Source organism: Triturus cristatus, chromosome 9 (genome assembly GCF_964204655.1).
Source record: "Triturus cristatus chromosome 9, aTriCri1.1, whole genome shotgun sequence".
Classification (NCBI taxonomy): domain Eukaryota; kingdom Metazoa; phylum Chordata; class Amphibia; order Caudata; family Salamandridae; genus Triturus; species Triturus cristatus.
Genome location: NC_140592.1, coordinates 866,079,993 through 866,102,439, shown reverse-complemented (window position 1 = coordinate 866,102,439; position 22,447 = coordinate 866,079,993). Strand labels below are relative to the sequence as shown.

The following is a 22,447-nucleotide window of genomic DNA, read 5'->3' as shown; positions in this document are numbered from 1 at the left end:
CTTTTGAGGCCTTAAAAACTGCTATGTGCACAGCATCCGTGCTCTTGGCACCCAACTTCTCCAAGGAGTTCATAGTGCAAACAGACGCTTCAGAGCATTGTGTGGGGGCTGTTCTATCACAGATGAATGAGGTGGGCCTAGATCAACCTGTAGCCTTCATCAGTAGGAGGTTACTTCCATGGGAACAGAGGTGGAGTGCTATTGAGCGTGAGGCTTTTGCTGTGGTCTGGGCACTGAAGAAGCTTAGACCCTACCTGTTTGGGAATCACTTCTGGGTTCAGACAGACCACAGGCCCCTCAGATGGTTGATGCAGATGAGAGGTGAGAATCCAAAGCTGTTAAGGTGATCCATTTCCCTACAGGGGATTGATTTCACGGTGGAACATCGACCCGGTACAGAACACGCCAATGCTGATGGTCTGTCCAGATTTTTCTGCCTTAGTGATGAGAACTCCCAGGAGGTAGGGTAGTTCTCCCCACATTTCAGCTGGAGGGGACACGTGTTAGACCTGGCACATTGGCGTGAGTCTCCCTTCCATTTTTCGCTGTGCCTCATGTATTTTTTGCTGGTGTTAGTTGCTCAAGGCACTGTGCCACTGCTGTCCTGTGCCACAGTGCAAGTGCTCCCTATTGTAAATTGCTGTATGATTTGTGATTCCATGATTGGTTGGTTTGGTTTACTTGTCAGACCCTAGTACAGTGCACCAGGAGTGCCCAGGACTTGTAAATCCAAATGCTCACTTTGCCACTGGATTCAAGCAAGCCTGGCTGAAGACGGCTGAAATGCCAGAAACCGGTCCTAGGAAGCTTGTTTCTGGTCCAGGGAAGGCATGGCTTGGCAGTTCGGGCTGGACTGTTCCCATGAGGCACAGGGTCAGACTGATTTGCATATGGCCATGTCTGAACTGGGTTGGCAGAGTGGGCTAAAGAATGGTGATGGATCAAACCCAGATCTGTTGACTGGGTGTGAGTGTTTGATTGGTTCTGATGCTCCGTCCATCACCACCCCCTTTTGTACCGCTTTGTTCGCCATAAGTTGGCAGGGTATGCTCAGACGTGAGTCCCTTGCTCACTTTGCCACTGGATTCAAGCAAGCCTGGCTGAAGACGGCTGAAATGCCAGAAACCGGTCCTAGGAAGCTTGTTTCCGGTCCAGGGAAGGCATGGCTTGGCAGTTCGGGCTGGACTGTTCCCATGAGGCACAGGGTCAGACTGATTTGCATATGGCCATGTCTGAACTGGGGTGGCAGAGTGGGCTAAAGAACGGTGATGGATCAAACCCAGATCTGTTGACTGGGTGTGAGTGTTTGATTGGTTCTGATGCTCCGTCCATCACCACCCCCTTTTGTACCGCTTTGTTCGCCATAAGTTGGCAGGGTATGCTCAGACGTGAGTCCCTTGCTCACTTTGCCAATGGATTCAAGCAAGCCTGGCTGAAGACGGCTGAAATGCCAGAAACCGGTCCTAGGAAGCTTGTTTCCGGTCCAGGGAAGGCATGGCTTGGCAGTTCGGGCTGGACTGTTCCCATGAGGCACAGGGTCAGACTGATTTGCATATGGCCATGTCTGAACTGGGGTGGCAGAGTGGGCTAAAGAACGGTGATGGATCAAACCCAGATCTGTTGACTGGGTGTGAGTGTTTGATTGGTTCTGATGCTCCGTCCATCACCACCCCCTTTTGTACCGCTTTGTTCGCCATAAGTTGGCAGGGTATGCTCAGACGTGAGTCCCTTGCTCACTTTGCCACTGGATTCAAGCAAGCCTGGCTGAAGACGGCTGAAATGCCAGAAACCGGTCCTAGGAAGCTTGTTTCCGGTCCAGGGAAGGCATGGCTTGGCAGTTCGGGCTGGACTGTTCCCATGAGGCACAGGGTCAGACTGATTTGCATATGGCCATATCTGAACTGGGGTGGCAGAGTGGGCTAAAGAACGGTGATGGATCAAACTTAGGTCTGTTGACTGGGTGTGAGTGTTTGATTGGTTCTGATGCTCCGTCCATCACCACCCCCTTTTGTACCGCTTTGTTCGCCATAAGTTGGCAGGGTATGCTCAGACGTGAGTCCCTTGCTCACTTTGCCACTGGATTCAAGCAAGCCTGGCTGAAGACGGCTGAAATGCCAGAAACCGGTCCTAGGAAGCTTGTTTCCGGTCCAGGGAAGGCATGGCTTGGCAGTTCGGGCTGGACTGTTCCCATGAGGCACAGGGTCAGACTGATTTGCATATGGCCATGTCTGAACTGGGGTGGCAGAGTGGGCTAAAGAACGGTGATGGATCAAACCCAGATCTGTTGACTGGGTGTGAGTGTTTGATTGGTTCTGATGCTCCGTCCATCACCACCCCCTTTTGTACCGCTTTGTTCGCCATAAGTTGGCAGGGTATGCTCAGACATGAGTCCCTTGCTCACTTTGCCACTGGATTCAAGCAAGCCTGGCTGAAGACGGCTGAAATGCCAGAAACCGGTCCTAGGAAGCTTGTTTCCGGTCCAGGGAAGGCATGGCTTGGCAGTTCGGGCTGGACTGTTCCCATGAGGCACAGGGTCCGACTGATTTGCATATGGCCATGTCTGAACTGGGGTGGCAGAGTGGGCTAAAGAACGGTGATGGATCAAACCCAGATCTGTTGACTGGGTGTGAGTGTTTGATTGGTTCTCATACTCCGTCCATCACCACCCCCTTTTGTACCGCTTTGTTCGCCATAAGTTGGCAGGGTATGCTCAGACGTGAGTCCCTTGCTCACTTTGCCACTGGATTCAAGCAAGCCTGGCTGAAGACGGCTGAAATGCCAGAAACCGGTCCTAGGAAGCTTGTTTCCGGTCCAGGGAAGGCATGGCTTGGCAGTTCGGGCTGGACTGTTCCCATGAGGCACAGGGTCAGACTGATTTGCATATGGCCATGTCTGAACTGGGGTGGCAGAGTGGGCTAAAGAATGGTGATGGATCAAACCCAGATCTGTTGACTGGGTGTGAGTGTTTGATTGGTTCTGATGCTCCGTCCATCACCACCCCCTTTTGTACCGCTTTGTTCACCATAAGTTGGCAGGGTATGCTCAGACGTGAGTCCCTTGCTCACTTTGCCACTGGATTCAAGCAAGCCTGGCTGAAGACGGCTGAAATGCCAGAAACCGGTCCTAGGAAGCTTGTTTCCGGTCCAGGGAAGGCATGGCTTGGCAGTTCGGGCTGGACTGTTCCCATGAGGCACAGGGTCAGACTGATTTGCATATGGCCATGTCTGAACTGGGGTGGCAGAGTGGGCTAAAGAATGGTGATGGATCAAACCCAGATCTGTTGACTGGGTGTGAGTGTTTGATTGGTTCTGATGCTCCGTCCATCACCACCCCCTTTTGTACCGCTTTGTTCGCCATAAGTTGGCAGGGTATGCTCAGACGTGAGTCCCTTGATCACTTTGCCACTGGATTCAAGCAAGCCTGGCTGAAGACGGCTGAAATGCCAGAAACCGGTCCTAGGAAGCTTGTTTCCGGTCCAGGGAAGGCATGGCTTGGCAGTTCGGGCTGGACTGTTCCCATGAGGCACAGGGTCAGACTGATTTGCATATGGCCATGTCTGAACTGGGGTGGCAGAGTGGGCTAAAGAACGGTGATGGATCAAACCCAGATCTGTTGACTGGGTGTGAGTGTTTGATTGGTTCTGATGCTCCGTCCATCACCACCCCCTTTTGTACCGCTTTGTTCGCCATAAGTTGGCAGGGTATGCTCAGACGTGAGTCCCTTGCTCACTTTGCCAATGGATTCAAGCAAGCCTGGCTGAAGACGGCTGAAATGCCAGAAACCGGTCCTAGGAAGCTTGTTTCCGGTCCAGGGAAGGCATGGCTTGGCAGTTCGGGCTGGACTGTTCCCATGAGGCACAGGGTCAGACTGATTTGCATATGGCCATGTCTGAACTGGGGTGGCAGAGTGGGCTAAAGAACGGTGATGGATCAAACCCAGATCTGTTGACTGGGTGTGAGTGTTTGATTGGTTCTGATGCTCCGTCCATCACCACCCCCTTTTGTACCGCTTTGTTCGCCATAAGTTGGCAGGGTATGCTCAGACGTGAGTCCCTTGCTCACTTTGCCACTGGATTCAAGCAAGCCTGGCTGAAGACGGCTGAAATGCCAGAAACCGGTCCTAGGAAGCTTGTTTCCGGTCCAGGGAAGGCAGGGCTTGGCAGTTCGGGCTGGACTGTTCCCATGAGGCACAGGGTCAGACTGATTTGCATATGGCCATGTCTGAACTGGGGTGGCAGAGTGGGCTAAAGAACGGTGATGGATCAAACCCAGATCTGTTGACTGGGTGTGAGTGTTTGATTGGTTCTCCTACTCCGTCCATCACCACCCCCTTTTGTACCGCTTTGTTCGCCATAAGTTGGCAGGGTATGCTCAGACGTGAGTCCCTTGCTCACTTTGCCACTGGATTCAAGCAAGCCTGGCTGAAGACGGCTGAAATGCCAGAAACCGGTCCTAGGAAGCTTGTTTCCGGTCCAGGGAAGGCAGGGCTTGGCAGTTCGGGCTGGACTGTTCCCATGAGGCACAGGGTCAGACTGATTTGCATATGGCCATGTCTGAACTGGGGTGGCAGAGTGGGCTAAAGAACGGTGATGGATCAAACCCAGATCTGTTGACTGGGTGTGAGTGTTTGATTGGTTCTCCTACTCCGTCCATCACCACCCCCTTTTGTACCGCTTTGTTCGCCATAAGTTGGCAGGGTATGCTCAGACGTGAGTCCCTTGCTCACTTTGCCACTGGATTCAAGCAAGCCTGGCTGAAGACGGCTGAAATGCCAGAAACCGGTCCTAGGAAGCTTGTTTCCGGTCCAGGGAAGGCATGGCTTGGCAGTTCGGGCTGGACTGTTCCCATGAGGCACAGGGTCAGACTGATTTGCATATGGCCATGTCTGAACTGGGGTGGCAGAGTGGGCTAAAGAACGGTGATGGATCAAACCCAGATCTGTTGACTGGGTGTGAGTGTTTGATTGGTTCTGATGCTCCATCCATCACCACCCCCTTTTGTACCGCTTTGTTCGCCATAAGTTGGCAGGGTATGCTCAGACGTGAGTCCCTTGCTCAGTTTGCCAATGGATTCAAGCAAGCCTGGCTGAAGACGGCTGAAATGCCAGAAACCGGTCCTAGGAAGCTTGTTTCCGGTCCAGGGAAGGCATGGCTTGGCAGTTCGGGCTGGACTGTTCCCATGAGGCACAGGGTCAGACTGATTTGCATATGGCCATGTCTGAACTGGGCTGGCAAAGTGGGCTAAAGAACGGTGATGGATCAAACCCAGATCTGTTGACTGGGTGTGAGTGTTTGATTGGTTCTGATGCTCCGTCCATCACCACCCCCTTTTGTACCGCTTTGTTCACCATAAGTTGGCAGGGTATGCTCAGACGTGAGTCCCTTGCTCACTTTGCCACTGGATTCAAGCAAGCCTGGCTGAAGACGGCTGAAATGCCAGAAACCGGTCCTAGGAAGCTTGTTTCCGGTCCAGGGAAGGCATGGCTTGGCAGTTCGGGCTGGACTGTTTCCATGAGGCACAGGGTCAGACTGATTTGCATATGGTCATATCTGAACTGGGGTGGCAGAGTGGGCTAAAGAACGGTGATGGATCAAACTTAGGTCTGTTGACTGGGTGTGAGTGTTTGATTGGTTCTCATACTCCGTCCATCACCACCCCCTTTTGTACCGCTTTGTTCCCCATAAGTTGGCAGGGTATGCTCAGACGTGAGTCCCTTGCACACTTTGCCACTGGATTCAAGCAAGCCTGGCTGAAGACGGCTGAAATGCCAGAAACTGGTCCTAGGAAGCTTGTTTCCGGTCCAGGGAAGGCATGGCTTGGCAGTTCGGGCTGGACTGTTCCCATGAGGCACAGGGTCAGACTGATTTGCATATGGCCATGTCTGAACTGGGGTGGCAGAGTGGGCTAAAGAACGGTGATGGATCAAACCCAGATCTGTTGACTGGGTGTGAGTGTTTGATTGGTTCTGATGCTCCGTCCGTCACCACCCCCTTTTGTACCGCTTTGTTCGCCATAAGTTGGCAGGGTATGCTCAGACGTGAGTCCCTTGCTCACTTTGCCACTGGATTCAAGCAAGCCTGGCTGAAGACGGCTGAAATGCCAGAAACCGGTCCTTGGAAGCTTGTTTCCGTTCCAGGGAATGCATGGCTTGGCAGTTCGGGCAGGACTGTTCCCATGAGGCACAGGGTCAGACTGATTTGCATATGGCCATGTCTGAACTGGGGTGGCAGAGTGGGCTAAAGAACGGTGATGGATCAAACCCAGATCTGTTGACTGGGTGTGAGTGTTTGATTGGTTCTGATGCTCCGTCCATCACCACCCCCTTTTGTACCGCTTGGTTTGGTTTACTTGTCAGACCCTAGTACAGTGCACCAGGAGTGCCCAGGACTTGTAAATCCAAATGCTGCTGGTGGACTTGCAGCCATTGCAGAGCCTGCGTGCAGTCTGGTACTGTCATGCTGACTGGGCAAGTGCACCCACTTGCCAGTCCCTAAACCTTCCCTTTTCTTCATATCAGACACCCCTATGGTAAGCCCAAAGGCAGGGTGAATTGTAAGGATAAGGTAGGACATGCCCTGGCGTGTGTGGCATGTTCTAATAGTGAATTACAGCCATTTTCGTTTTTCACTATTGCAAGGCTACCTATTCTCCATAGGCCAGAATGGGCAGTTTGGTTATTACATCTTATAATCCTAAATGACTCAGAGAACATGGTAGAAATTCAAATTGAGTATGCCTGAACTCAGGATGATAAAATACATCTTTTAGTGAAGTTGGTTTTAACATTCTGTGTTTGAAAATGCCACTTTTATAAAGTAGGCATTTTCTTGTCTAACCATTCAAACCTGCCTCTGCTAGGCTGTGTATTCCTTTGTCTGGAGTTTGAGTGACAGGGCTGGGGAATTCTAGGAGACAGGGTGAGGTGCCCCAGTGGTGGAAAGAGAGATCTGCATCCAGATGGGTGGGAGGAGTTGCACCTGGGACCTGAATAGGGCTGTGCCTGCCTTCCACAATGCTGGCTCCCCCTCCCGTGGAGCGGCTGATGTCTCTGCCCTGCATAGTGAATGAAGAGGAGGAATCCTGTCAACAAAGTGCTCCAGGGCTGTACTTGCCTTCCACAATGCTGGCTCCACCTCCTGTGGGGCGTCTAATGTTTCTGCCCTGCACTGTGAAAGGAAAGGAGAAGTCTGGTAAACAGAGTGCTCAGGAACTGGATTGGACTGGGCAAAGGCCCCTCTGCCTTTAGAGGACAAAGGATTTCTGGGTATAAATATTGGAACCCTGATCCCAAGAAATTAGATCACTTTGGGAAAACAAGAAGAGCCTCTGCTGAGGGAGGAACCAGAAGAAGCTGAGGAGGAAGCTATCCCTGAAACTGGGAGATTGGCCTGCAGTGGTTTCCTTACTGCCAAAGAGTGGAGAAAGGAACTTAGTGTGTACTTTTGCTCAACTTGTGAAGGATCTCCAAGGGCTTGGAAAAGAGCTTGCCTCAGGAACAACAGACTTCACCCCCCAGCTCCCCAGAGTTCTTTGGAAGTGCCTGCTGCTGTTGTTGGGCCTTCTGAGGGACTGCGTGTCGCAAGGAGCTGGAAGCACGACTCAAGAAGGAGAAGCGTGCCGCCGTCGGAGCTGTTGTCGTCGCATCTCGTAAAGTGTGTCGCCGCTGCAGCATTGCATCTAGCGGAAGCGTCTCGCATCATCCAGGAAGTGTCTCGCAACGCCGAAGAAGCATGTCGACATCGCAGCCATCGTAGTTGTCGCATTGCACCGCATCAAGAAAAGCGCCTCGCATCCACGGAGAAGCATGCTGCCGTCGGAGCTGCTGTTGTCGCATCGCTGCGGCAGCATCGCATCGAGCGGAAGCGTCTCGCAACGTCAGAGAAGAGTGTCGCTGCCAAGGCCGCTGTCGTCGCATCGCGTAAAGTGTGTCGCCGCTGCAGCTGAAGCATCGAGTCGAGTCTTCTCGCAACATCGGAGAAGCGTACCGCATCTGGAAGATCTTCACGTCTTTATTTCTTTGCACCAAAAATGTAATCGCATCAACATCGTTGCAACACTTTCGTTGCCCTGCGTGTCGCATCTAAAAGGTACATTGACTTAAAGTGTCGCATTTAAGGACTTAAGAGAACTATGCCAAATCCTACCATCTAAAGTAACAGTATTGTGTGTTTTTGTCGTTTAATGGTCTTGTGGTAAAACTATATAAAGAATACTTATTTTTTATATAAAACCTGTGTGGTGTCCATCTGTAGTGTTGTCACTTGGTTACTGTATGTGTTCACAAATGCTTTACACACTGCCTCTGAGATAAGCCTGTCTGCTCGTGCCAAGCTACCAAGGGGGTGAGCAGGGGTTATTTTAGGAGTGTACCCCCTTACCCTGACTGGAGGAGGAGGTCCCTATTTGTCACAAGCACATACCTGTGCCAACTAGAGACCCCCAAGTCTAACAACTTCCATCCCTTTCCCCCAATGGACTCTCCCCTTTAGAGTTTACAGTAGAATGTTGTGAAGGCTCTGTATTGAGGAGAGTGGATGACCAATAAATGAGTACTGAACCTTACCTGGTTTCCTGAGCATTTTCATCTTTCAACAGTAACATTAGGGCTTCAAACATGAATTACCCTACCCTCCTCATGAACATATAGGGTACAGCTTCCCTGAGCTCCTATAATACTCTCTTGGGCAATCCCCCATGAACCCTGAGGCATCGGAATCCGTGCAGGCCTCTCAGGGGGATTATGGTAATTTCCCCTATGTTAGGAGGGGTCCTCATAACATTTTAGTGTGGCCCCTTGGGTCGCGGCCTCCGTGGTGGTCCGCCTCGCCAGACGACTCCAGCACTCCCCCAAGATAGGCTACTGCGGGGTGGGGGACACACCTTCACACACCCACAGGCAGCTAGCTGCGAGGAAGGCAGTAAATCCTTCAAGACTGCCCGAGTCTTGAATCTACACACCGGGACAGACCCTCATCCCGTGCTGCCATTTACTATGTCTTGCTGGCTCTGAGCTCTCACCTGCCCAAAGCCACAGTAAGCAGCCCTGCACTTCCGCGGCCGGTGGAAGTCTGCGAGGCTCAGATTCCTTTGTGCACAGGTGACTTGTTCTGCCTCAGATGACGCCGCGGTGGGTGGTTCTAGGGCTTCGGCGGCATCCGTTGCCAGACAATGCCTGGCACTTTGGGGAACATTTGCTTCAGCTGGCGGGTGGCTCAGTGAGCCTGCGGAAGGCCTACTCTCCCCCGGGGACCTCACGATGCAGCCCGGAGCGACAGCGCCTCATTCTCTGCCACCAGCTGTGACAGGGGATTGTCCCAGCAATCTGGCCAAACAGTTGCAGGCTCTATCAAAGGAGGAACAAGGGCACCCAAAGGAATTAGACAGGGACCTTGGGTAGATACGTATTGCAGGAAACAGTGGTCCCTGAAACCAAACGATAGAGCAAAAAATGAATATAGTCAAAATTGGAACTATATTATAGCCAATGTCCAGCCGGGCATGGCAACTTTAATAAGTAGAAATTCTTGACAGTAAACAAGGAAATGTAAGTAGAAATTCGGTGGGACACAAGCCTGTATCCTCTGACTTACATACCAAGTAGACAGAAAATGACAAAACACATTCAGGCAATTACAGTGATGTTTCTTTGAGAAATAATGAATAGCGAAACATCTGATATTCAGATTGCCACCTTCACACTATATTACATACAGCAATATTTAAGGTGTAGGGTGGGCAACAGAGTCGACGGCGTTTCGATCCTTATGAGAAAGATACAGGATCATCATCAGGACTAATTTAGTTAAATTGCCCTTATTTGGAATGCCTCATGTTGCCATGGAGGCAACGGAAAAGATGCCGATTCACGAAAAGGTAACGTTGAGTTAAGGTAGGACAATGCCTACGCACAATTCTTCCGGGAGGAAGGACACGGATAGGTCTCAATCAACTTGCAGAAATGGGTTCCGTGGCCATGCAGTGTGTACGGACGATGCCGGATCAACTTGATCCGGCATCGTCCGTACACACTGCATGGCCACGGAACCCATTTCTGCAAGTTGATTGAGACCTATCCGTGTCCTTCCTCCCGGAAGAATTGTGCGTAGGCATTGTCCTACCTTAACTCAACGTTACCTTTTCGTGAATCGGCATCTTTTCCGTTGCCTCCATGGCAACATGAGGCATTCCAAATAAGGGCAATTTAACTAAATTAGTCCTGATGATGATCCTGTATCTTTCTCATAAGGATCGAAACGCCGTCGACTCTGTTGCCCACCCTACACCTTAAATATTGCTGTATGTAATATAGTGTGAAGGTGGCAATCTGAATATCAGATGTTTCGCTATTCATTATTTCTCAAAGAAACATCACTGTAATTGCCTGAATGTGTTTTGTCATTTTCTGTCTACTTGGTATGTAAGTCAGAGGATACAGGCTTGTGTCCCACCGAATTTCTACTTACATTTCCTTGTTTACTGTCAAGAATTTCTACTTATTAAAGTTGCCATGCCCGGCTGGACATTGGCTATAATATAGTTCCAATTTTGACTATATTCATTTTTTGCTCTATCGTTTGGTTTCAGGGACCACTGTTTCCTGCAAAACAGTTGCAGGCAGCACTCTGTTAGGTTTACCAACACACGGAGCACCTGGGGTCTCCTGATAGCAGAGCGCTCAACATTCGCTTACTTTTTCATTATGAGAAACAAAGCGCTCTTTGCGCTGGAAGGCAACCAAAAAGCTCTCTTTATGCGCTTTCACTTTTTAAGGTGCGAAATACAGTGCTCATCACTAACTGTTCAGAATGTTGGGTAAAAGAACAATCCAGTCCTTTCCCTGCTCCAGACAGGAGCAGCCAGTATCTTCCTTGAAGTCTTTTGCATCCCTGAAACTTCCAACAGGAGGCCAGCACACACAAACCCTTGGAGATTCTTCACAAGCAGGATACCACAGCTGGGCAAAAAGAGTCAGTCCTTTTCCTCAACCATAGACAGAAGCAGCAACTGAAGGCCAACCCACCCCTCACACAGACAAGGCAGCGGTTCTCATGCAGTCCTCCCACTCTTCTTCTTGGCAGGCTCCTCTTGTTCCTTGAAGAAATCTAAAGTCCTGGGGTTTTAGGTGAAATACTTATACCACAAAATGTATTTGTTCTCATTGTGGCAAAGGTCTCTGAACCCAGTTCAAACAAGTCCTGTCCTCACTGGTGCAGCATGACCACAGGGGCAGAGACAGCATTGTCCAGTTGTAAGCGAAACTCCTCCCACCACTCTAAATGCAGACCAGGTCTATTCAGCCCTGCGATGAGTCACCCAGGCAAGGCAGGGCACACCTCAACCCCCAGTGACTATCTAGAGTGAGCGCACATCTCAGCTCCTGTCACTCACACTGTCAGCTCCTCAAAGAGGAACTCCTCAGTATTGGAACGATACAAAAAGTGGTCAACCTCCTGCCATCCCCAACTCTGAAAGTAGTATATACACAGAGTATTAGGGCGATCAAGTGAGGGAAAGGGTAATGGGAAATGAACAACAGGGAATGAGAAACTTGAGAGCAAAAGAACCGTTCACTCAAGTGCTTGCAACTCAGAAATAAGAGTATCTGTCTCTTTCTCCCTGCATGCACAAACAAAAAACACAATGATAGCAAAACAAAAGAAAGGGCATAGGACGGATGGCCTGTATTGGATGCACTATTCTTCCTTCAAAAGTCAGACACTTGAATAAATTCTCCAGTGTACAATAATATAACAAAGGTACTCGGTATTCCTTTGTTAACAAACGCAATTTCAAAACAAAGCAAGAGATCCGAAAATAAGAGACCAACAACAAAAATGACTTCTCCTTCAATAAGCAATCCCAAGTTCATTTTAGAAAGTAAATCTTCACGTTCACCCATGAACGCTAATCCATTTCTTGTTTAAAAACACACAAAAAAGAAATACTGTAGAGAAGCAGAAAGCCTTCGAGTACCCAATAAGGCTCAGCTAGCCAAATGAAGACTCCCTACCTGGAAGCAGAGTGTTCCACTGCACAATGAAAACAAAGGAACCCCTCCAGAAGTGGAAATGACTCTCGTTGTTCCGCTTGAATCAGACAATAGCTGTTCACCGGTCTCCGATACCCTGGACTCTCCAGTGCACCATGCGGACAAGACTGCATGTCTTACCGCAATAGAGCAAAAAGTGCTGTAGCCAAAATGCTTTACTGGCTCACAGACGGCAACACGCTACCTCCGATGTAGTAGAACTCCGAGGAAGATACGGAGATCATGGTGAATGTTATGTCCCCAAAGGGAACGTTTTTCCTACACCCGATCCGCCAAAATAGGCCTCAAGACTAATCCAGATATGAAAATTACGGACGCCGACTGGCGTCCGATAGCGTCTTTTATCCCATGAGCCTCGAGGGCAGTTAGGAATCATGGGAACACACACACCAGACGCTGAATACACGACCAGCCAGAGGCACACAGAATGGTAAAGGAAGAAAATGCTCACTTTCTAAATGTGGCAGTTTCAAACACAGGATTTAAAAACCTCCTTCACCAAAAGGCAGTTTAATAAATTCTGAGTACAGAGAGTCTTAACGTAATTTTTCCATCTTGTCCCTATTGCAAGTTACACATGTAAAAATGTTACAATGCAACCCCAATGATAAGCCTATGGGACAGATAGCCTTTCAATAGTGAAAAACGAATTATACAGTATTTCACTAACAGGACATGTCACACACACCAGTAAATGTCCTACCTTTGACATACACTGCACCCTGCCCAGGGGGGTACCTTGGGCCTACCATAAGGGTGCCTTAAATGTAAGGAAAAGGAAGGCTTGGACTTGGCAAGTGGGTGCACTTGCTAGGACAACATGGCAGTTCACAACTGCACGTGCAGACACTACCGTGGTAGGTCTGAGATACATTTACAGGGCTACTCATGTGGGTGGCACAACAAGTGCTGCAAGCCTACAGGGAGCATTTGATTTACAGGCCCTGGCACACACCGTGCACTTTACTAGTGACTTACCAGTAAATCAAATATGCCAATCATGGGTAACCAATCATTTTCATAATTTATACAGCGGGCATATGCACTTTAGCACTGATCAGCAGTGTTAAAGTGACCAGAATCCTATAGCCAACGAAAAGAGGTTCCGAAAATTAGTAGGCAAAAGGCAAAAAGTTTAGTGATAAACCAGTCAAAAGGGCCAGGTCTAACAATGCCCGATTTTGCTTATTTGCTTGAATTAATGAGACTCGGCTAAGTTTCATGAACTACCCTTAATGGGAACTTCATCTGCTTTAATTGGATTCTGAACTTTATGCTCTCTTTATCTCACTCTTTTCCTTTGAATTTGCACTCTTCATAAGTTCTACTTACTCTAAAATTCTAGTCCTGTTCTTTTAGAATAGGGAATTAGTCCTTTATGGAAAAAACTTGATGCATTATTTGATGGTTTGTTCTAGCCACTTTTTATGATATTTCTGTAAACTTACTTACATTTATCAACTCATCTGAATAAAAAGAGCAAAAAGAATCTTACTAAACTAATCTAAACTCTCATCATTGACTGAACTTGGAGCTGTCATTGTGATTTAACTTGTGATGATGAAATAGCTCCTTAGTCAAAGCATAGTGGCAAAGATCTGTCACCTGAAGCGAGTTGTTCTCGGAAACCAGCGCGGGATGGAGCTTAACCCTGAAATTGATGGTAAGAAAAGGTTGAACCATATTATGTACATTTCCCCCACCCTCATGCTATCAGATGATACTTAGAAAACATCTGCTTTAAGCTATTTTGATGTACAGTTGGTTACTACACCTCAAACCATCCATATGAAATCACCTCTCTTATTTTTGGATTTCCTGTGCACATGCATTTTGTTACTGACGCAATAAAGACATAATGTTCTTTTCTTAACACAGTAGGGGTCTTTTAAAATATAATGACATTTCAAACACAACAGTTTTACTCAAAATGGAACATCAGACCAAAACTCATGGAATTAGATGACTGTATACTTTTACATAAAACTGAGAAAACTGTTTCTTCTGACATTTTAAATTTCTTTACTTTTTGTCTCTTTTTTCTGAGAGAATATGATATTCTGTTATTTTCTTGTTTGCGTGCACAGCATAAGCCATGTACCAGACCAAAGCATTTTAAAACTGATCAGAATAAAGAGATGCGATTTGCCTTTTTCTGACTCCTGGCTGCCATGAACTTAAATACCTTGTTACAATTATTTGTCTTCTCTACTGTGCATATTATGCTGAAGGTTTCAAACATAATATATTCACTACTTTTTGAGAGAGAAATTCTGTTTCTGTCCTTGTCTAGCACACGATAATTGAATTGACAACCTTTTTTTAAAGACAAATGCTTTAACATGTTCATATGGGCGAACTGCACTTGGCCTCCGCTTTACTGATGTACTGCATTTAATTCTAGTCATAGTTCCAATCATATTTTAAAGCATCTTTGTTCACCACTGGCTTGATTTAGTTTTCTTGTATTTCCATGCGCTCTACCAAACAGCCATTATATTTTCAGTAACTCTGCCATTAGCAATAAGTATACAGACGCAAGCTAAAAAAAGCATTTTTAAATACTTCGATTAATGAAATGCATTTGGTGCAAAAGACATGAAGGATACTCAGTGCATAAAATGTGGTTCCGTATCCCGTCTCCATTGGCCCGACCTCCTTTTACGGGGAAGAAGTCTGGGAAATAGGGAGGAGCGCCGGAGCGCTTCCCTCCCTACCCCGACTTTGTTTTCCTTTGTTTTCCTTTGTTTAAGCATTTCGCTGTGATATTGGAACAGCGCCTATTGCTCGGCACAGTTCTGCGGTCAGGGAACCGCGGATGTGTGCCGGAGTGCTTCATCTATACCGCGACTTTGTTTTTTACTTTCAAGACTTTACGCTGGGATTTCGTACAGCGTACACCGTTCAACAGAGTCCTGTGGTCAAGGAACTGTGACTGTGTGCTGGGTAATTATCTATTTTTGCTCAATGCCAGCTGCTCAGCATTTCCGTGGTGTCGGATTGCAGGGGCAGACTCATTTGGTTAACCCTTGCTGTGCTATTAACAGCACTTGTGCGGTATGAACTGTAGAGCGTTCTTGCTGTGACTACTTCAAACAGTAGGACAGACTTCACTTCATGCCTGACATTGGGGATTGTTTCCTATTTACCTTTTTTATTTAAATACATTGAAACTTACAAACCGGGTTGCATCCCTGTTTATGCTTGTGTTTGGTGAACCATCAGGAGGAGCAACTTTCCGCATATGTTTACCAAGGAGGTAGCTGCAGGGCTCCTGTTCCAAAGCCTGGAAGGGTGCCATTCTGACTCCTAGACCAGACCAGGGAGGAGGGCATCTGCAGCACAGTTCGTTATTTTATCCCTTTCCCTTTTCCACGGGGCGCCACCTCCTGCAGTAGTGTTCTCTTACTGCCGCTCGCAGGCTTGGTTTGTGTATTTGCTGCTGGGGCTGACACGGAGAACTTGATTGCTGAACTGGGAGGCAGAGGACATTTTTACTTGATTTTAACCACCTCGGGACTGCGAGGACCAGGGCGCTTTGCTGCCTGCTGACCTGCCGCACCTGGTTCCTCTTCCCGACTCCTCCCCTCGCATCCACTTAGCGCCTCGCGGCCCCCGCTTTGCGGGGGCCGCTCGCAGGCTTGGTTTGTGTATTTGCTGCTGGGGCTGACACGGAGAACTTGATTGCTGAACTGAGAGGCAGAGGACATTTTTACTTGATTTTAACCACCTCGGGACTGCGAGGACCAGGGCGCTTTGCTGCCTGCTGACCTGCCGCACCTGGTTCCTCTTCCCGACTCCTCCCTTTCCTTATATTAGTCGTTCCCTGTCTCGCGTGAGCGGGACGCGTGCGGGGCGTAGTCCGGGGCTAAGCCCGGGCAAAGGGCGGGCCCTCTTAGGCCAAGAGAGGCCGGGCTGGGCCAATTCCCTTACGTCCCTATTGTGTTGTATAGATTGTTTCCCAGCATTGTTGCTATGGCCCAGAGTCTGGCCAATGTTATTGTAGAAAAGCCGGGGGGGTTTTCAACTGGCACTCTTGATAGTTATTTCACAAGGGTTCCCATTGATCAAGACAGGGAGTCAATATTAGAAGAGCGTAGGGCGGAGCGTCGTCGCTCGATTGATTGCTTGAAAAATTGGGCTCCAAAAGATCTTATGCCTCAGTCTCTGCCCCCTAGTGGAGGATGCCCTAGTGGTATTGACGACCTTATATTTCTTGAGAGCGCCCCTCTATTGTTACGTGATTCCATATGTACTCCTACCCCTCTAATTGACCAGTCCAGTAGTCATTCCACCCCTCCTAGCCTTAGTGCACTAACTGTTAATTTAACTAATTCAACTACCAGCATGGGTAAACCTGATCGATACAAGATGATTAAATCAAACCCGCCCAAGGCTCATGGTCCCCCTCCAGGCAAAAGAAGACGAAAAGGGGGTGCATTTCAAAAACCTAAGATTAGTCATAAAGATTTTGGCAGACATCCTAAGCCGGACACTAGAATAGACCAGGCGCCAGTTGCCGTATTAGACAATCTCCATAAACCTACCCATATTGACAAGGAAGATAGCTCCATTACACCCACTGTCTCTTCTGCTGATTCCGTATTGAATACAGCACTCTCCACCCTTCTACCAGATAGCATGGAACAACTAATTAGGTCCCTCGTTTCTCCAATTATTGAGGGGCTAAAGAGGGTGGAAAAACGTCTTGAGGTTATTGAGTCGGCTATTAGGAGCAAGGATGTTGCAGCTAGGGATATTGTGGGTACGGTGTTGTCCCCTTTAAACTTGGGTGTACAACCAAACAGCCCAGCCCCTAAAGCTACAACAGTACCTCCTAATTTAGCAAAACCCCAACAGCAAAGGCCACCTCCCCCAACGATGGTAAATAAACCAGCTATAATTCCCGTAAACGAACCTATGAGAGGTACAGATAATGTATTCCTAGGAAATTTGCAGGAGGGGGCGGGGAGCATCAGATATACAAGAGTTCCAATGAATAAAGGTCCAATAGTTGAACTCCCCCCTGAAGCTGTGCCTTATGTGGTCGTCTTGACGGGGGTCCCCATATTGACAAATAACAAAAGGGAAGGGTTTGCCCAGTTAAAAAACAAAATCATGCACTGGCTTAGTATATACAGACCTATAACAAATAACATCAATGGTGAAATAGTGCATGTTCGGCGACTCCCATGGCTGGGTGGCAGAAGTAAAGATCTCGAGGGAGATGTAGTCGTGGTTAATTTTAGAGATCCACGAGTGGTCAACTATATCCTAAATTGGCCTCCGGGTAATGGAATGAACTCCATTATACCTCGTGCTTTGACATACTTCTATCCAAGATCACTGGTGTTTCCTACAACCTATTTAAGTGGTCAAGCACCAACTTACCCGATTTATTTAGCTCCTTTTGACACGGGGCACCTTTTTACAAGCACAACACTCAGTACCTGTTGTTGATCCCTTTAGGTGGAATACTGTTCCTCTAAGATTTAACACAAATACTGATAAGGGAATGGAGCATTTAAGACCTTTTACACCCTTGAAGACTGTAAATAGGTTCGATGTGTTTACAGATATGGAAGGGTGCGATTGAAGATTACAGCAGTTGCGGGGTTCGAGGGCACCCCTTATTGATTCATCTAGCAAACAAGTAGTTGGGTTTGATCCCCTTACTGACCGAGACTCCATAATTGTACATGATAACATTTGTAGGGAGGAGGTTTTGACGGTCGGTGAGATTTGTGTCACAGACGGAAATGGCTCAATTACAACCTCTAACGTACCACCGCTTCCGTTTGTGCCAGGCAGGAAAGATCCTAACAAAGGTGGGGTTGGGATTGGAAGCTTAATGTCATGGAATATAGCGGGCTTGCGTTACAAACATGAGTCGCAAGAGTGGGTTGACTTTGTTAATGGTTTTGATATCTGTATATTCCAAGAGACATGGGTGTGCGAACCCATGTTCCTGCAGGGCTTTTTGAACTATTCTGTGCCAGCCACTAAGGGTAAAAAGGGCCGGCCTATGGGAGGTTTGACGATTTGGGTCCGGCAAAACCTGTCTTTAAATATAAGAGTTATCGAGACAGGGAGTAGGGACATCCAACTCATAAACCTAGATTTGGGATCGCTAGGGTGCCTTGACCTATACAATGTATATATTAGGGGTAACAAGGGTGGAAAGTCAGAAGCTTTAGCTTCCTTGGTTGCTCTCCTAGACACCCATTCCCTGGCTAACAATATTATAATTGCTGGTGACTTTAATCGTACATTTGAACCTCTAGATATAGGCGATGACTGCCTAGGGATAGATGAAGATAGGCATTGGGGTGTCCCTCCACTTGATTTAGATCCGATAAAGCGATGGTCCAATGACATCATTTGCCTAAATGCCATCTGCCTGGTAAGAGGCCTCCGTGCGTTGAATGGGAGAACTAAGAGCGATAGGATGGGAGCTTGCACCTTTGATAACAACCGGAGCAGGAGCAGGATAGACTATGTCATGTGCAACCTGGAAATATGGAACTTGGTTAATGATATGGTGGTTATCCATAGGTTGGAAAGTGATCATGATCCTTTGTGTATCTCCCATGGATGGTGGACGTTGTCTAGTGGGAATGGCCGAACAGCGCGGGAAGGTCTCCCTCTACCAGTTTCCTCCAATAACACACGCCGGCTAAAATGGCCCCGTGTATTGGCCAACCAAGACTCTATAGTTAGTATAAATAGGGAGGTGGATAGAGCTATCGAGGCCTTGGAGCAGGCTGTCGCTGTTACCCAGGGGTCACAGGAAGTGACAATAATCCATGATAAACTCTTTCTAACTATCAAGTCACATTTTCAGAAGGCAGGTAGGGCTAACAAATGCAGGGCCCCTAACACGACTTCGAAGTGGTATAATGCACAGTGCAGGACGGCAAGGTTGGCCCTGGGCAGCGCCATTAAGTCCAGGGACCTGGTGTTAATTCGGGGTGCTAGAAGCAATTATAAAAACTGCATAGCTGCAGCAAAAAAGGAGTGGGACGAGAGGCACTGGAGAGAGTTGCTGGAAGCCTGCGGCCCAAAGGACTCCAGGCTTTTCTGGAGTATTGTTAGATGGGGGAGAGGCGGTGTGCCCGATTGCCCTGACAATAATGTCCCGGAGGAGGATTGGGTCAAATACTTTAAACCTCAATATGCTGATCCTAATCCTGGCAGGGAGATGGAAGGGTTTAAGGATGTCTACCCAAATGAGCCATTTTTTAGCCTCAATGAGGTTCTGTTGGCTCTAAGTGTTGTATCGTCGGGTAGAGCCCCTGGGATGGATGGGGTACCGGCAGATCTCTTTATTTATGATAAGGATAGATGGGGCAGAAACATCCTACTCCTCGCTAATGCAGTTGCCCAAGGAGCACCGATACCGTTGAGTTGGAGGGGTGCAATCATCATTCCCATATTCAAGAAGGGCGATAGGGGATCGCCTGGGAACTATCGGCCAATCAGCCTGATAGCGACAATACAAAAGGTTGTGGGGAAGATGGTTGTAAATAGACTCATGGAATGGGTGGATGAGCACAATGCATTATCACCCTACCAAGCAGGGTTCCGGAGGGCTACTAGCACGATAGACCAGGTGTTCCATTTTACTATGGTCCAATGGCGGACTGTGGCGCTGGGTGGAGGCAGCTTGTACGCTGCTTTTTGTAGACTTGCGGGCTGCCTTTGACCTGGTCCCTAGGTCCAAGTTGTGGTCTGAAATAAGAAGCCTGGGTCTGCCTGACGACTTGTTGACTATGGTTATGCGGTTACATGCGGATAACTTCGCTAGGATACAGTGGGGCACGCAGGGCGAGACTACTGATGATTTCCCAGTAGAACGGGGCGTGCGTCAGGGTTGTGCGATGGCTCCGCTGCTCTTTTCTTTATTTATTAATGGGGTAGTAGTCAGAATGCTGGCTTCGAATGTGGACGCACCTTCGTTGGCGGGCATCAAGATTCCAATCTTGATGTTCGCTGACGACACGTTGATCCTGTCTAAGACCCCTAGTGGCCTACAAAGTGCTCTCTGTATTTTTGACGATTTCTGCGGGAATTATGGCCTGGAAGTAAACGTGGCAAAGACCAAACTTATGTTTTTTAACCCGCATTGCAGTGCCAGACCCAGGCTGTTTTTGAGTCAACGCCCCCTGGATGTAGTCAGAGCCTTCACTTACCTGGGCGTTCATATAACCGATGATTTAAGATGGGCTCAGCATATTGAATTGGCTGCCTTAAAGCATAGGCAAGTGTCTGGAATCCTTGGGCTTGAGCATAGGAAATCACAGTCGAAACCCATTGCACCAGTTTTGAGGGTGTATGAAGCAAAATCTTTGGGATCTGCACTATATGGTGCAGAATTGTGGGGATTTGGTAACCTTAACTCGATGCAGATGTCTGAGAACAAGTTTCTTAGGTCATTAGTCGGTCTCCCTAAAAGTACACCTTTGATACCAATGAGATATGATCTGGGAAGGGAGGCTGTAGGGGATCTGGCAAGATTACGCCCGATCTTGTATTGGAGGCGGCTCTGGTCTACACCAGAACTTAAGCACTATGCTGAGGGCTTTGCAGCAGTGATTAAGGCTGATGGTTGACCAAACTTAGAGCATTGTTATGTACGCTTGGGCTAAAGATGCTATGGGATACCCCACATGAAGCTGTCTTCCCTAGTAAGCAAGCAATTAAGGAATTGTATTGGGCCTATGTGTCCGAACAGGCATGGAGAAAATCTGATGCAGGTTCTATGTCTGGTCGTTTTTTGGAGGTCAAGTCCCTCCCTATACTAGAATCATTTTGGGACATTATAACTAACCCAAGGGACAGGAAACTTTTTTTCCAATTGAGGACAGGCGCCCTCCCCTTAAGGTCTTTAACCGGGAGATGGAGGGGGTCCACTGATATTACCTGTCCCGCTTGTGGAATAACAAAGGAGTCCATTGGGCATTTCTTGTTCTCCTGCAAGGCCTATACTGCCCCTCGGCGTACTTGGTTAGCACCGGCTTGCAGAAATTTAAACATTTCCAATGGTACTGTAGCTATGAGAATCATCTCCACTAGTTCCTGTCTCCAAATGACTGTTGCAACCGCCAAATTCTTGGGTTGGGCATGGTCTATTAGACAGAGCACCGTTGCCTAGGAGTTAACCGTCTAGATGATGTGATACTGGGACTGTGCAAATTTACTGTAACTATACTTATCTCTTTTTTTTTTTTTTTTTTTAAATTGATTGTTTTTATGATGTATGATAATAACAATTATTGTGTGTATTGCTTTTATGAGAAATTCTCGAATAAAGGTCTTTGAATGCTAAAATAATACATTCACTACTTTTTGAGAGAGAAATTCTGTTTCTGTCCTTGTCTGGCGCACGATAATTGAATTGACAACCTTTTTTTTAAAGACAAATGCTTTAACATGTTCATATGGGCGAACTGCACTTGGCCTCCGCTTTACTGATGTACTGCATTTAATTCTAGTCATAGTTCCAATCATATATTAAAGCATCTTTGTTCACCACTGGCTTGATTTAGTTTTCTTGTATTTCCATGCGCTCTACCAAACAGCCATTATATTTTCAGTAACTCTGCCATTAGCAATAAGTATACAGACGCAAGCTAAAAAAAGCATTTTTAAATACTTCGATTAATGAAATGCATTTGGTGCAAAAGACATGAAGGATACTCAGTGCATAAAATGTGTGTGATAAGGGCTGGAAGATGTGGAGTATAGTTCATTCTGACATTGGCCTTATCTCTCCTTTAATGAAATATATGCAATTGCAAATGTTGTAAATACTTGTAGAGATTCTCCTTTGCACTTTGTCAGAGATAACTATTAATGTATGTTCATCAAAAGGTTTGATTATGTGCTGTTCTTTACTTACATTTTTGATTTTAGATGTTGTTATTTATTGGTATAAATATTGGGATGCCGTAAGCATTACATATGGTGGGTGCAAGCTATAGTTTGCATGGCTGTTGTGTGGGGTATGATTTGTGGTCCTAACCTTAACATGTGAATTTCAGGGGTTTGTGATTTTAGTTTGAAACTTTAACTGGACTTTAACTTAGGTTTTAGGTGAATTTCTGTTTTTTTGTCCAGTGATTTTCGGGGGCTTTTTGGTCATATATCGCATCCAAGACTTTCCTGTACCCCTACCTGAACCAGGGGCCAGCCTCTACTGTGCATGACCAGGATTTGCACACAGCCCTCCATTGGAAGTCAACCCTCACAGCTCACATTCTTTGGCCATGCACATTGCAGGTGGGCTGCAGCACTTTGCCTCTCGCTCGACACAGCACCCAACCCTCCATTGGTGGCCAGTCCCTTCAGCACATGGTCTTTGGCCATGTGAAGCGGAGACCAGTCACAGAGCCTTGCC

General features: G+C 47.6%; 2 long non-coding RNA genes across 3 annotated transcripts in view; both read left to right on the top strand.

The window, feature by feature from the left end:
- LOC146798980 (uncharacterized) overlaps window positions 1-22,447 on the top strand; it is an 875,086-nt gene that overhangs the window by 518,173 nt on the left and 334,466 nt on the right. The window lies entirely within an intron of this gene.
- LOC146798982 (uncharacterized) overlaps window positions 14,810-22,447 on the top strand; it is a 40,249-nt gene continuing 32,611 nt past the window's right edge. Inside the window, exon 1 of the long non-coding RNA XR_014968822.1 lies at window positions 14,810-14,994. This is a non-coding gene — a long non-coding RNA (uncharacterized LOC146798982). The remainder of the gene's footprint in view (window positions 14,995-22,447) is intronic.